We start from the raw sequence: 15,089 nt of genomic DNA on the forward strand, positions 1-15,089 counted from the left end.
GGGCTCTGCCGCGCTCTCAGGGGTGGTTGGAGCCAAAGCAACGGGTGCTTACAACAGAAATGAATTAGAATTAGAATTCTAATTAGAATTAGAATTCTAACTTAGAATTCTTCAGAGCTCTTTTCTTTCATCATTTCATGCGCTTGTAAGCGACTGTAATGCCACCTGCACGTGCTTTGCAGACAGTCTATTTATCACAGGCAATCCAAAAGCACCTGTACCGTTGCTGTAATAAACTGCGCTGCTCATTCATCTAGTCGAGATAGTTTGTTTGCGCGTGACAGAAATGTCAGAGTCAGCAGGTGGCAAGGGACACCCTGGAGTAGCAGGCGACTCTTTGGCAAAATGCTGCCTTAGCCCTACAGAGAAGATTCCTTTGGCTGGTTTGCATTAGCCCTTTCTTCCAAAGGCCTCACTTTGGAACACGGGATTCACATTGGTGTGTGACACTCAGTTTGTTTCTGGCAGCTCAACAAACACAGGGATACTGTGTCTTGGGTAGGAGGGTAGCTCCTACACCACGCTGAGCCTCGACATATTTAACATCGTCGGGATGGAGCCCCAGGAGCCGCGGAAGGATGCGGGGATGGACCTGCCACCATCCCCGTCTGCCACGGCAGAGCAGCCGAGGAAGAGGCAGGCGCAGAGCTCCTTGCCAATGCCACCCAGCAAGCGCAGGGCTCTGGCAGACGACATGGGGGTGTGAGGGGGGATCAGACGGGGGTGAGATGGAGATGGGGGGAGTGGGGGGTGGGAGGGGAGGGGGGTGGACTGGTTGGGGGGGGTTGAGGGGGTGGGTGGGAGGCGGGTGGGGGGTAGGGTGGGTTTAGAGCAGCTTTGTGGGACCTTTTCTTTTGTCTTTCCCATTAAAAGCTCTTTCTCCAGAACCGCTCCGTGCCTGTGTGGGACGGGGAGGGAGCGCGGGGGACACCGGGAAACAGCCCACAAGAGGTGCAAAAGCCCCGCCCAGCCCCAGATCCGAGCCAGCAAGCCCCGAGGGGAACCCAGCCACCCCCAGGCCTGAGTCACCACCAGCGCGGCAGGTGATGGGTGGGGGGGGGACGGGAACGGGAACAACTCCCCTGTCCCCTTCCCCAGGGGAAGCAGCCCTTTGGTGGGGAAGCCAGGACAGACAGGTCCCTGCAGGACTCACGGACACGGCCCCACGCAGAAAGCAGCACAGAGCCCCTGCGACAATGACAGACCTTGGGGGCCGGGGGGACACACGGGCACACACGACAGCAAGACCTGCAAGGCATTCGTCTTGAACCCGACCGGCGGGGACAGGGCTCGCTGCAAAGCCCTTCAAAGCCTCAAGACGATCACGCCCTTCCTCGGGTCCCACCGCGCTCAGCCCCGCAGCCCAGCTCTGCCTCACCGACACAGCAAAATAACCCCCAATCACCCCAAGAATGGCGAGGGAGGGAGCTGCGGGCCAGCCAGGGGCCCTCCTCCCCTTCTCTGGCTGCACCTTGGGCAGCCGCAAGACCGGGAAGGGGGGAAAAAATGAATCTCTCAAATCTCAGCACCAGCCAGCAAGTGCCTGGAAAGCTCACCTCTCCTTATCGCCCATTTCCCATCCCAGCTCCACAACCCAGGAGCAAGGCAACCCACGGCACCTTCGAGAAGCAGCCTCACCTGCAGGGTGAGGTCCCCCAGCACCGGGGGGTTGGGGGGGCTGAGCCCCTTCCTTCGGGCAGTCCCAGGGGTGCCGCTGGGGCAGCGGGAGACGCTCCGGACCCCGGGCAGGCGCAGTCCCGTCGGCGTCAGCACGGCGCAGCTCCCGGTGCCGCTGCTGCTCAGCGTCTCGCCCCGCACGCCGACTCGCCCCAAGCACTGGCCTTGCCCCAAAACTGGCCCCTGGAGCCGCTGCAACACCACCGCCCGCAGCTCTCGGGGACCACCGAGAGCCCTTCTTCTGCTCGAGAGGAGGAGGAAAAAGGAGAGAACAGAAAAGGAAAAGCCCCAAACCCAAACATCAAGGAGCCTCAGCGCCGGAGGAAGAGCTCTCCTCTCCCAAAGCAGCCTGGGGAAACCGTGGCCAGAAGAGCTGAAGCCAGCCCTGGGCTGGCTTTGAGGCAACCAACTGTTCACCGCTTCCCCAGCTGTTCACCCTCCCTGGTTGGAGGACTGCCGCAGCCCACGGAAGGCAGAGAGCAGGGCCCAGCTCTGCACCACCAGCGAGTGCTTTGCTTTGCAGGGACACAGACAGCCTGAGCAGAGCCTGGACCTCCCCGTCCACCTCACCGCAGACAGCCAGAGCACACCCAGACACCGCTCACCACCCAGACTGGACAGACCAGGGAGTCGTGTTTAAGGCGAAATTCCCTCGCGCTAAATTCGGGTGAAACGACACCAAACGACCGGTTAAAGATTGGAGTTAGCACAGAAGCGAACGGAACTGGGGAGGCGTGGAAGCAGGGGGCAGGGTTTCTCACCACAGGAATTGGCATAAGACTACTTCTCTAAACGCTGTAACCACAGACATCAATTCAGGGAAGCAGTGATAGCATATTCCCATACATTCTGTACGGCACGTCTAAATATTTTGATGGTTTTAGTGTTTTGGACCAGCCGTGGAAACTGGTTGGCTGCTAGGTGACTGTAAAAGTGAGCTTTGGTAAAGAATTGTTAGATTTCTTATCCTAAGGCTATGATTGAAGACAAAAGTATAGCCAAGCCATTAACTAGTAGAGGTAGTTACTCAGAAGTTTTGCAGTTCTTTGCTCCTAGCACTAGCTGTTCCTGTACGCTCGATGAGAACAGCGTTGAAAGTGGCCACATGTGATTGAAGCTGCGTTAAGCTTCAAGAGCAAAGGACAAGAATCAAGACTTCAAGGACAGCCAGCAAGAACTTCAAATGGGTCGGTGGTCGCAAAAGCAGCCCTTCGACTCAAATGGATCCTTCCTTGTGCGTGAGCAGGTGTAGGCAGTACTAAGATAATCAGTTACAATCATTTTTACGTACGTGTATACTAATCTGATTCATATGCAATTCGTTATTCTAACTAACCTGTTAGCGCTGAAGCTGTGGCATGCACGCGAGGTGGAACTATCCCCCGTGCATCCAGCGCTGCAATAAAGAATGCCTGCTTTCTAAAACTCCAAAACGAGTCTCAGAGAGTTTCTTCGACCGGCTTTTCGGTATCCTAAGGAGATCCCTCCCGCTGAGTCACGAGGTTCCGAGCAGACCCCCTGGCTTTCTAGACTCCTCCTCAGAGAAGGGCCCAGGGGCGGCTGGATCCACTCTTAGTCTCAGACTTGGTCAACCGTTTATATCTTGAAACGGATGAGGTCTAGGGATTGTGGAAAAGGCAAGAGAGAAGAAGACAGAGAGAGAGAAAGGAAAAGAGAAAGATTTCACCAGTCCTGCTCCAGCGTTGGTTCAGTCAGCCAAGGTGTCCAGTCAGCCTAGGGGTCCAGTCCCGGTGTTCTCGCACGCCCGGGGCTTCAGTTTGTGTCCTTTTATCATCCTTGCCCCTCCTTCGGGCGGGCACCCAAACTCCTCAGGTTAATGAGCAGCTTGTGAGCCTTTGGGCTTGGGGGTCATTTGGGGAGTAACTTCTCCTTGCCTGCAGACATGGCCATTGTTTATCTTTGTATCAGAACAGCTGATCAGAACAGGGAGCTGGGCAGCCTCCAGCACGCCCTCCCCCTCCTGTTGCTGAGGTCTGAGCTGATGGGCTTTTCCCCTTGGTTCCTTGCTGTGCAGGCTTTGTCTTCAAGCAGAACTTGCCCCACCACAACGTTTGAGACGGTAACTCTTGCAGTCTCTCACAACACCCGGGCATCCTCCACGTGAAGGCCACTTCCCACCCCGGCTGGCCAACGCAACGCGCTGCCTACCTTCTTGAAGGACGGCAGCAGTTTGATGCTGACGAAGCCCATCTTGTTCTTCGGGATGTGTTTCAGGAGGAAAGCATCCTTGGCCAGGTTCTCGTCAGAGAGGGGGAATTCCACCTGGGACACAATCCTCCTGGCCAGCTGCGGGTCGGGGACGCACTTCTCGCAGTCCAGGACATCAGCCCCCAAAACATGGCTCGCAGCGCAGAAGCTCCTGGCAAAGCAGCAGGGACACAGGTGTGAGCTGGTGGCCTTTGGGATGAGCAGCACTGCCCAGTCCCAGCCACAGCGGGCCGTGCAGATGGCGGAGTGTTGAGGAGCGGGGTTGCTCAGCTGCGCTCTGAAATGAAATCCAGTTTTATGTTTTCACGAGCGCGGTTGCCTTCACGCCCCCGGCATCGGTCCCTGCCACGACTTACAAATTGGCAGCCAGAGGTGCCTCGCCAACAGAGAGCAATCTCTTTCATTAACAGGATACAGGCCGGGAGAGATCTTGGGCCTCCGGTTCACGGCGGTTGTCCCCACTCCCCCAGGCCACACACCGTTCCCACAGCGGGAGCGAGAGGCCTGCGTTCCTACCGAGGGTGTCCTTGGGAGCGCCAAATCCTCCAAGTACCAGGACGGGATGTACTAACCCCATCCCTGTGGAGCACAAACAGCCCCAGCCTCTCCTCATGGGACGTTGTGCAGAACCCAGGCCTTTTCTGGGAGCACGCGGCGGCGGGTACTGTCTCCTCCTGGGTGTCACGCACCCAGGGCAAGCGCGGCCCCCTCCGACGGGGATCCAGAGCTGCTGCTTTTACGACCGGGTGACTAAAAGCCCTGACAGCACTCCTTGAGCTGGGGGAAAGCACGCCACCGAGTGACACCGCGGGACCCTCCTTCGCGCCCTCAAAGCCCTTTCTCCTATTTCTGCGTCACTCCAGCCAAGGCAGCGAACAGAAGCACGGCCAATAGTCACAAATGCGTTGGCCACCTGCCACAAGGAGGCTGTGGCCTCGGCTTGGTCCCCTCTCGGCTCGGCCGAATCAACTTGTTCTTTTTCCCCCACCGGAAAAATACTGTTGAAAGCCAAGAGTATTGGCACCCACAGCCCCTGAGAGCCGCCTCTAGGCCCCAGGGGCCCCCCAGCCTCCCTTAACCCTTTCCCTCCCCAGGAGGAGCTGGGGAGGCTCTTGGGGGGAGGGCGGGGGCGGTGCGGAACACAGCGAGCCCCCGCATTCCTTCCTGGGAGACGCCAAAGAGTCCTTAGCAGCCAACAGCCAGAAGGGACCATGGCGCAGCCACCACGGCAGCTCCCGCCGCGTGGGCCCTGGGGCCCCCCGGCGTCCCAGCGTTTTCAGACTTTTGTGCTCCCCGAAACCTTCTACCCTGGAGGTAGGGACCGGTCCCAAGCCCCGCAGCCCAGGGACGCTCGTGGGGGCAAGAGCAGAGCTCACCGCCGGCCACGGCTCCTCTCTCTCTCTCTTAGGCCCAGCCAACCTGTACCATCTGCCCGGGCAGGAGCAGCCCTTCCCTGCAGCCTGGGCACCCCTGCCATGGGGGCCACTCCAGGCCCCCCAGGCACCACCAGCAGCTATGGCACCCCAGTCTGTTCTGGCACCTTTGGCATCCCTGTCACACCCGTCCCCCCGGCAGTTTTCGCACGGGCGTTCAGCAAGCCCGCGGGAGCACCCTTGCCCTCTCCTGGGTGACGCGTGCCCACTCAAGCCAATCTGCGGAGAACTTCCCAAATATCTGGGGCCACCTCTCCCATTTCACCTCCTAGAAGGGAGTCCCCTCCCCGACGTGCAACCGCGTCCCACCGGCACAGCAGCTCCCCACGCGCCTGGCGCAGAGCTGGGGCATGTCGGCCGTGGGGGATGGCTTGGTGGGTGCCCCCAGAGAGTCCCCCCGGCCCAGCACGGCTCCCTCTCACCCACACAGGTCTGAAGATGGCTCCGTGGGGCTGCCCCTTCGACCCCCGGCTCTACCACATCCAGTGGACAGCCACCAACCTGCCTCCACCGGCCAGCGCCACGCTCGGCCAAGGCACTGCTTCTCTGCCAGGGGCTGCCCTGTGGGGGCCCTGGGGCTGCGGGGCCCCCCCTGGCCTGGGCAGCCCCGGGGACCCCCCAGGGCCAGCCACAGTACCTCGCCCCCTACCAACGTCAGGCAAGACTGGTGGCCCCAGCCTGCCCAGTGCTGCCGACATGCAGCCCCAGCTACCAGCACATCAAGGGGCAGTCGGCAGAGATCAACACCTCCGGCATGGCCACCCCTGCAGGGGCACCCCCGGGCAGTGACATCCCCCCAGGCAGCGATGTCCCCCCCAGCCCATCCGCTGCCCACCAGAGTCAAGCCCTGGGGGACACTGCAGGTGATCTTGCCGCGGCCGAGGACATGCTTCTTGAAGAGGCCCTCACATTATTTGAGTGCTCCACGGATGCGGTGGGGGCCAGCCAGGGCTGTCCTAGCAGCAGCCCCGTGCCTGGCCACCCTGGGGGCACCAGCGGAGAGGGGACAGGGGTGGCTCCAGCCTGCCCAGTGATGCCGATATCCATCCCCGGCTACCAGTACATCGACGGGCAGCTGGTAGAGATCGACACCTCCGGCACGGCCACCCCTGCGGGGGCACCCCTGGGCAGCGACATCTCACTGGGCAGCGACGTCCCCTCGGGCAGCGACGTCCCCCCCAGCCCCTGCGCTGCCCCTCACACACAAGCCCTGGGGGACATCGCAGAGCTCCTTGCAGTGCCTGACCAGGAGCTTCTTGAAGAGGCCCTCAGGCTCCTTGGGTGCTCCCTGGACACGGTGGGGGCCAGCCAGGATGGTCCCAGCAGCAGCCCCGTGCCTGGGGACACCGAGGGCACCGGTGCAGCCACCCCCGACTGGGACTTCAGCCCCTTGTCGCTGCCGGACGAGCTGCTCACCCTCGACTCCTGCATCCCCGAGCTCAGCGACACCACGCTGAGCCTCGACATATTTAACATCGTCGGGATGGAGCCCCAGGAGCCGCGGAAGGATGCGGGGATGGACCTGCCACCATCCCCGTCTGCCACGGCAGAGCAGCCGAGGAAGAGGCAGGCGCAGAGCTCCTTGCCAATGCCACCCAGCAAGCGCAGGGCTCTGGCAGACGACATGGGGGTGTGAGGGGGGATCAGACGGGGGTGAGATGGAGACGGGGGGAGTGGGGCGTGGGAGGGGGGGATCAGACAGGGGTGAGATGGAGATGGGGGGAGTGGGGGGTGGGAGGGGAGGGAGTGGACTGGTTGGGGGGGGTGAGGGGGTGGGTGGGAGGCGGGGGGGGGGGTAGGGTGGGTTTAGAGCAGCTTTGGCGGGACCTTTTCTTTTGTCTTTCCCATTAAAAGCTCTTTCTCCAGAACCGCTCCGTGCCTGTGTGGGACGGGGAGGGAGCGCGGGGGGCACCGGGAAACAGCCCCCAAGAGGTGCAAAAGCCCCGCCGAGCCCCAGATCCGAGCCAGCAAGCTCCGAGGGGAACCGAGCCACCCCCAGGCCTGAGTCACCACCAGCGCGGCAGGCGATGGGGGGGGGGGAAGGGGACGGGAACGGGAACAACTCCCCTGTCCCCTTCCCCAGGGGAAGCAGCCCTTTGGTGGGGAAGCCAGGACAGACAGGTCCCTGCAGGACTCACGGACACGGCCCCACGCAGAAAGCAGCACAGAGCCCCTGCGACAACGACAGACCTTGGGGGCCGGGGGGACACACGGGCACACATGACAGCAAGACCTGCAAGGCATTCGTCTTGAACACCACCAGAGTCCCCTCCAGCGGGAACAGGGCTCGCTGCAAAGCCCTTCAAAGCCTCAAGACCATCACGGCCTTCCTCGGGTCCCAGCGCACTCAGCCCCCGAGAGCCCAGCTCTGCCTCACTGACACAGCAAAATAACCCCAAATCACCCCAAGAATGGCAAGGGAGGGAGCTGCAGGCCAGGCATGGACCCTCCTCCGCTTGTCTGGCTGCACCTTGGGCAGCTGCAAGACCGGGAAATTTCGGGGGGGCGCGGAAATCAGAAGGAAAAAAACCCAACCAATCCCCAAAAAAATCCCAAATCTCTGCACAGGCCAGAAAGTGCCTGGAAACTTTAGCCCTCTTTATTGCCCAGTTCCCATGCGAGCTCCACGACCTGGGAGCAACGCAGCCAACGGCACCTTCGAGAAGCAGCCTCACCTTTCCGTGTCTGGCTTTCAGAAGGTGCAGGGTGAGGTCCCTGTCGGGGCGGTCTCCCAGCAAGCCCCAAACCCAAACGTAAAGGAGCCTCAGCGCTGGAGGACGAGCTCTCCTCTCTCAAAGCAGCCTGGGGGAACCACGGGCAGAAGAGGCGAACCCAGCCCTGGGCTTGGGGTTTGAGGACTGCTCACCGCTTCTCCAGCCACCCTCCCTGGGTGGAGAACTGCTGCAGCACGTTGAAGGCAGAGAGCAGGACCCAGCTCTGCACCACCAGCGCTTTGCTGGGACACAGGCGGCCTGAGCAGAGCCTGGACCTCCCCGTACACCTCACCGCAGACAGCCAGAGCACACCCAGACACCCAGGCATCCTCCACGTGGAGGCCACTTCCCACCTCGGCTGGCCAACGCAACGCGCTGCCTACCTTCTTGAAGGACGGCAGCAGTTTGATGCTGACGAAGCCCATCTTGTTCTTCGGGATGTGTTTCAGGAGGAAAGCATCCTTGGCCAGGTTCTCGTCAGAGAGGGGGAATTCCACCTGGGACACAACCCTCCTGGCCAGCTACCAGTCAGGGACGGGGTAGCTGCAGTCCAAGAGATCAGCCCCCAGAACATCGCTCGCATCGCAGAAGCTCCCGGCAAAGCAGCAGGGACACGGGTGTGACTTGGTGGCCTTTGGGATGTGCAGCACTGCCCGGTCCCAGCCACAGCGGTCGGTGCAGATGGCAGAGTCTTGAGGAGCGGGGTGGCTCAGCTGCGCTCTGAAATGAAACGGAGTTTTATGCTTTTAGAAGCACGCTTGCCTTCACGCCCCCAGCATCGGTCCCTGCCACAAGTTACGCAGCACATGGCCTTGCACAATCTTGCAGCCAGAGGTGCCTCACGAACAGAGCGCAATCTCTTTGATTACCAGGATACAGGCCAGGAGAGATCTTTGGCCTCCGGTTCACGGCAGTTGTCCCAACTCCCCCAGGCCACCCACTGTTCACACAGCGGGAGCGAGAGGCCTGTGTCCTTGGTACCCTTGGGGTGTCCTTGCTAGCGCCGAATCCTCCAAGCACGAGGAGGGGATGTACTAACCCCATCCCTGGGATCCCGTAGAGCGCAAACAGCCCCAGCGCCCCGACACCGGACGTTGGGCAGAATCCAGTCCTTTTCTGGGAGCACGCGGCGGCGGGTACCGTCTCCTCCGGGGTGTCACGCACCCAGGGAAAGGGCCGCCGCCTTCCAGGGGATCCAGAGCTGCTGCTTTTCCCAGCAGGAGACTGAAAGACCTGACAGCACTACTGGAGCGAGGGCTGGGGTAAAGCGTGCCACCGAGCGACACCGCGTGACCTTCCTTCGCGCCCTCGAGGTCCTTTTTCCTATTTCTGCCTCGCTCCGGTCAACGCAGCGAACAGAAGCGTGGGCAACGGTCACAAACGCATTTGCCATCTGGAGCAAGGAGGCTGCGGCTGCAGCTTGGTCCCCGCTTGGCTCGGCTGAATCAACTTGTTCTTCTTCCCCCACCGGAAAAATACTGTTGAAAGCAAAGAGCATTTGCACCTGCAGACCCCGAGAGCCGCCTGTAGGCCCCGGGGGCACCCCAGCCTCCCTTAACCCTTTCCCTCCCCAGGAGGAGCTGGGGAGGCTCTTGGGGGTGGGGCGGAACACAGGGAGCCCCCGCATTCCTTCTGGGGAGACGCCAAAGAGTCCTTGGCAGCCAACAGCCAGAAGGGACCATGGCGCGGCCACCAACGCAGCTCCCACTGCCTGGGCCCTGGGGTCCCCCAGCGCCCCAGCTTTTCCAGCCATTCGTGCTCTGCAAAACCTTCTACCCTCGAGGCAGGGACTGACCCCAACCCCTGCAGCCCAGGGACGCTCTTGGGGGGCAAGAGCAGAGGTGACCGCCGGCCATCGCTCCTGTCTCATTCTCTTAGGCTCGGCCAACCTGTGCCGCCTGCTCGCACGGGAGCAGCCCTTCCCTGCAGTCTGGGCCCCCCGGGCCCCCCAGGCACCACCAGCAGGTATGGCATCCCAGTCTGCTCGGGCACCTTCGCCATCCCCATCACACCCGTTCCCCCGGCACTTTTCGCATGGGGGTTCAGCAAGCCCCGGCGAGCATCCTTGCCCTCGCCCGGGCGGCGCGTGCCCAGTAAAGCCCATCTGCAGAGAATTCCCCAAATATTTGGGGCCACCTCTCCCCTTTCACCTCCTAGATGTGAGTCTCCTCCCCGATTTGCAACCCCGTCCCACCAGCACAGCGGCTCACCCCGTGGGGATCGCCCCGGCCACAAGCTCCCCACGCCCCTGGCCCAGAGCTGGGGGATGTCGGCCATCGGGGCCGGCTCAGCGGGTGCCCCTGGACAGTCCCCCTGGCCCAGCACGGCTCCCCCTCACCCACACAGGTCTGCAGAGGGCTCCATGTGGCTGCCTCTTCGACCCCCGGGTCTTCCGCATCCAGTCGACAACCACCGACCTGCCTCCACCGGCTACCGCCACGCTTGGCCAAGGCGCCACTTCTCTGCCGGGTGCTGCACTGTGGGGTCCCGCGGGCTGCGGAGCCCCCCTGGCCTGGGCAGCCACAAGGACCCCCCAGGGCCAACCACGATACCTCGCACCCTACAAAAATCAGAGGAGTGGGGTGGCCCCAGACCCTCTGGAGCTGCCAGTGTCCATCCCTGGCTACCAGCACAGCGAGGGGCAGCTGGCACAGATCAACATCCCCAGCACGGCCACCCCTGTGGGGGCACCCCCGGGCGGCGATGTCCACACCAGCCCCTGCGCTGCCACCAACAACCAAGCCCTTGGGGACACTGCAGGCGACCTTGCAGTGTCCGAGGAGATGCTCCTGGAAGAGGCCCTAAGGCTCTTCGGTTGCTCCCTGGATGGAGTGGGGGTCAGCCAGGATGCTCCCAGCAGAGCCTCCGTGCCCGAGGACGCTGCTGGCACCAGCACAGACACCCCCGACCGCGACTTCAGCTCGCTCTCGCTGCCTGAGGAGATGCTCACCCCCGACTACTGCATCCCCGAGCTCAGCGACGCCATGCTGAGCCTCAAAATAGTCAACGGCGGCGGGATGGAGCCCCAGGAGCCGTGGCAGGATGCGGGGATGGACCTGCCACCGTCCCCACCTGCCATGGCAGGCAAGCGGAGGAAGAGGCAGGCGCAGAGCTCCTTGCCAATGCCACCCAGCAAGCGCAGGGCTCTTGCAGCCAACGTGAGGGTGTGAGGGGGGGGGGGTGGGGATTAGACAGGGGTGAGAGGGATGGAGATGGGGGGGAGTGGGGGGTGGGAGTGGAGGGGGGGTGTATTTGTCGAAGGGGGGGCCGGGGAGGGGGGTAGGGAGGGGTTAGACCAGCTTGGATGGGACCTTTTCTCTTGTCTTTTCAATTAAAAGCTCCTTCTCCAGAACCGCTCCGTGCCTGTGTGGGACGGGGAAGGAGAGCAGGGGGCACCAAGAAACAGCACCCAAGAGGTGCAAAAGCCCCGCTGAGCCTCAGATCCGAGCCGGGGAAAGCCCCGAGGGGAACCGAGCCACCCCCAGGGCCCAGTCACCACCAGCGTGGCAGGCGATGGTGGGGCGGGACGTGGACGACTCCCCTCTCCCCTTCCCCAGGGGAAGCAGCCCTTTGGTGGGGAAGCCAGGACAGACAGGTCCCTGCAGGACTCACGGACACGGCCCCACGCAGAAAGCAGCACAGAGCCCCTGCGACAAAGACAGAACTTGGAGGCCGGGGGGGACACGGACACGCATGACAGCAAGGCCTGCAAGGCCTTCGTCTTGAACACCACCAGAGTCCCCTCCAGCGGGGACAGGGCTCAGTGCACAGCTCTTCAAAGCCTCAAGACCATGACGGCCTTCCTCAGGTCCCAGCGCACTCAGCCCCGGAGAGCCCAGCTTTGCCTCACTGACACAGCAAAATAACCCCAAATCACCCCAAGAATGGCGAGGGAGGGAGCTGCAGGCCAGGCAGGGACCCTCCTCCACTTCTCTGGCTGCACCTTGGTCAGCTGTAAGACCAGCAAGGAGGGAGAAAAAATCAGAAAGAAAAAAAAAACAACAAATCACTGTACCAGCCAGAAAGTGCCTGGAAACTTTATCAAATGGTACATTTCAGCTTGGGGGCTTGAAGATTTACACCCATGTACCAGTAAAGCTCTCCATGCATGCTACAATTTGGTGGGAGCAAGATTTGTGGGTATGTCTGCACCCAAAACGCAGCAGTAAGTGGCATCCTTTAACTGCTGTTCTTCCCAAGCCCATTTACCTTTGCAGAAAAAGGGATTGTCATCCTGCACATGGCACAAAGCAAGACACATGCAGCCTATGGTGGCTGAGAGGGTTATTAGGGAATAAATGCATTGAGCTGGTAAATTCAGCCACCAGCACTTGAAATCAGACACTGAGTCCCAACTCAAGAAGCGCTCGCTCTCCTCCCTGCCATCACGCCTCACCATCGAGCTATTAAAGCCGTCCCATTGTACCAGCTGTCCCAAGGCTGGCCCACAGCATCTGCCCAGCTTCAGCAGGCACCAAGGCCAACCCTTACGCTTCCCCCTGCCTGACCCTCCGACTCAGCTCCAGCCCTTCTGGGGCAGCCCCTGCAATTTGCCATGAGCTGCTGTTAACACTCACGGGCCCAGTGACAGTACTGGATTTACTCCAGTTTATGTTAGGAACAGTGAGCTCAGCCAGGACATTTGGATTCTTCCCATCCTCCCACCAACCTTATTCATAAACAGGGGTTTGTTTGGGGTTTTTTTAAACGCCGTATTTTAGGTAGATGTAATTACTGTGAAATGCAGCAAGAGGTCAGCAGACTACATCATCACACAGATGGTCCAGGAGATGAGACGCCGTGAGCCGGGACGACAGTCAGCCCCTTCCACTGTTCAGCCCCTGGAAACATTTTGAGAAAACCAGAGGGTCGGGCTGCTCCAATACAGCTCTCACACTCCTGGCTCTGGAGCCTTCATCTCACATTCCCCACATCCCTTCGGCCTTTCTAATCACAGGCTTTAAGGTCACGACATACATCGGTGAGCAAATATTGATTTGCCTGCACTGCCTACAGATCATAATCTAACTCCACGCACCTTAAAGAAGCTCAGCACACACTCCACGTTCTTACAGCTGCTTTGACTGCAATTCAGTCTCTAGTACATTACCCTTATTTATAATGCCAGGGCTTCAGCGTGGTGCCTCAGGCACTCTAAAATTATTACAGGGCCCTTTTGACTTTCAATTCCCTTCTATTCAATTCCATTTTTATTTGTCAGCAGAGACTCCCATTGACCAGCGGTGGAAGCCAACCGTGCGCAGGCAGACGGCACTACTGCATGTTAAGCCAATCCTATAGAAATTACTTGCACGTGGCTCAACACGACGCGTCATCTCAGTTTGAATGAGAAACGCCGCGTCTGGAAGAGCAGGTGGCAGAGCGCTCCTGGGTGCAGCTGCCTTGGAGAGATGTGTCATCCAGGCTTGGAGCAGCACCGGGGGTGCTCAGCTGCAGCCCCTCGACAGTGCCATCTGTCCGGCTGATGCAGCCATCATTTTAAAAAACGGCGAAGGAAAGCGACTTTAAGAATCAGAGCTCCGGTGAAATCAAACTTCAATTATTTACCAAATCTCCCTTTTACAGTCACCTAGCAGCAAACCAGTTTCCACAGCTGGTACAAAATATTAAAACCATCAAAATATTTAGACATACCATACAGAATGTATGGAAATATGCCATCAATTCCCCCCTTCCTGTTTGAGGCTACTAATTCTTTTAGTAGTCTCACCTGAACGTAGCTTGTGTCACAGTTGCGCACAGCATTCTTTATCTCCTTCCGTTCATTTATGCTAACATTAACAGGCTGTATTTAAGAGAAATGCTACTAACTTAGACAAATCTTTAAGTTGACAGCTTGCTTAGCTGTATTTAGGAATACATGAACTAATCTACAACCATGCTCTTTTAGAAGAAGGTACCTTTCATATGCCTGGGTAAAAAAAAACATCACATATGAAGACATTCTATGTACATTTTATTTGATGGATATATCCTTTCAGCAGTTTTTTTTTAAATATAATTACACCATTTCTTCAGCTAGAGAAAACAGTGAATTGCAGAACTACAAGAAATGGATTCCTGAGGATGACAGGGAGGTAAGTATTTTGTTAGCGAGTTATTGATGGTTTTATTTGCTTCTTTCTTATTTAATCTAGTGATGACTTTCCCCTTTGCCTGTTCTCCGCCAGGATTCACTCTAACAGCTGGTGACCAGGCAATCACACTCACTCAGTAAGTTATCAAATACCAGAGGCCTTCGTTTGCATAGCCATGTTAATCTGGTGTTCACAGCACATCCTTCGGTTCACTTTTAATAAATAAATCCCATTTATTTAATAAAGAAAGAAAGAAAGAAAATAGCAGAGGGGAAGGAAGGTTGCTGTGCTGCTTTACAAAGCAAGCAGTAGCTCAAGCAGCCTCAGAAGGGACGGTTCTGCCCCCTCTACTGAACAGAACAGCATCCTCCTCCGTGAGCACTACTGCTGCTTTCACGAATAGGCCCTCTGAAATCAGGTGCTCAGTGTAAGGGTGAAGAAATCGAGCCCCACATCAGTTTACTGCTGGGCCAGTTCCTGGCTTTGCATTTCCCACGACAGTCAAAAGGAAAATGCATTCCTGCACTCCAGAGACAACATTTTTGATTTTCAGGCAAACTTTTTTCTCCTGTACCGCCAGACCCTGGAGCCTGATGCATGGTTAGACTTTTTCTAACCTTGACACATCACTGCTATTGCAAAAGTTCCAACAAATTCCTTTTGCTCTCTGTTCAAGGAAAGTTTCACCAATCTCCAGGAGAAAACAGCAGCCCCAGTTTAAATCCAGCCTGCGCTTTCTCTGCGCGGACAGTATGAAAGAAAAAACAAGAGGTGAAATGTAAGCTAAAGCACCGCTGGCTTCCTAACCGACTAAAGGCATGAAGACCCCATCCTTGAAACAACACTGTAAATGACCCTGTGACAACAAGCACAATCCCACAGAGGTCACCAGATGCAGAAACACATCCTTCTTTCTCCAGCACCTTTTCCCTTGGCCC

General features: G+C 58.7%; 1 long non-coding RNA gene across 1 annotated transcript in view; it reads right to left on the reverse strand.

The window, feature by feature from the left end:
- LOC126036678 (uncharacterized) overlaps positions 1-10,668 on the reverse strand; it is a 51,336-nt gene extending 40,668 nt beyond the window's left edge. The window contains exons 1-2 of the long non-coding RNA XR_007505222.1: positions 10,606-10,668; positions 5,841-5,976 (exon numbers count right to left, since the gene is read on the reverse strand). This is a non-coding gene — a long non-coding RNA (uncharacterized LOC126036678). The remainder of the gene's footprint in view (positions 1-5,840; positions 5,977-10,605) is intronic.
- Between the last annotated feature and the right edge of the window lie 4,421 nt (positions 10,669-15,089).

The sequence above is a fragment of the Accipiter gentilis genome, unplaced genomic scaffold, assembly GCF_929443795.1.
Source record: "Accipiter gentilis unplaced genomic scaffold, bAccGen1.1, whole genome shotgun sequence".
NCBI lineage: Eukaryota > Metazoa > Chordata > Aves > Accipitriformes > Accipitridae > Astur > Astur gentilis.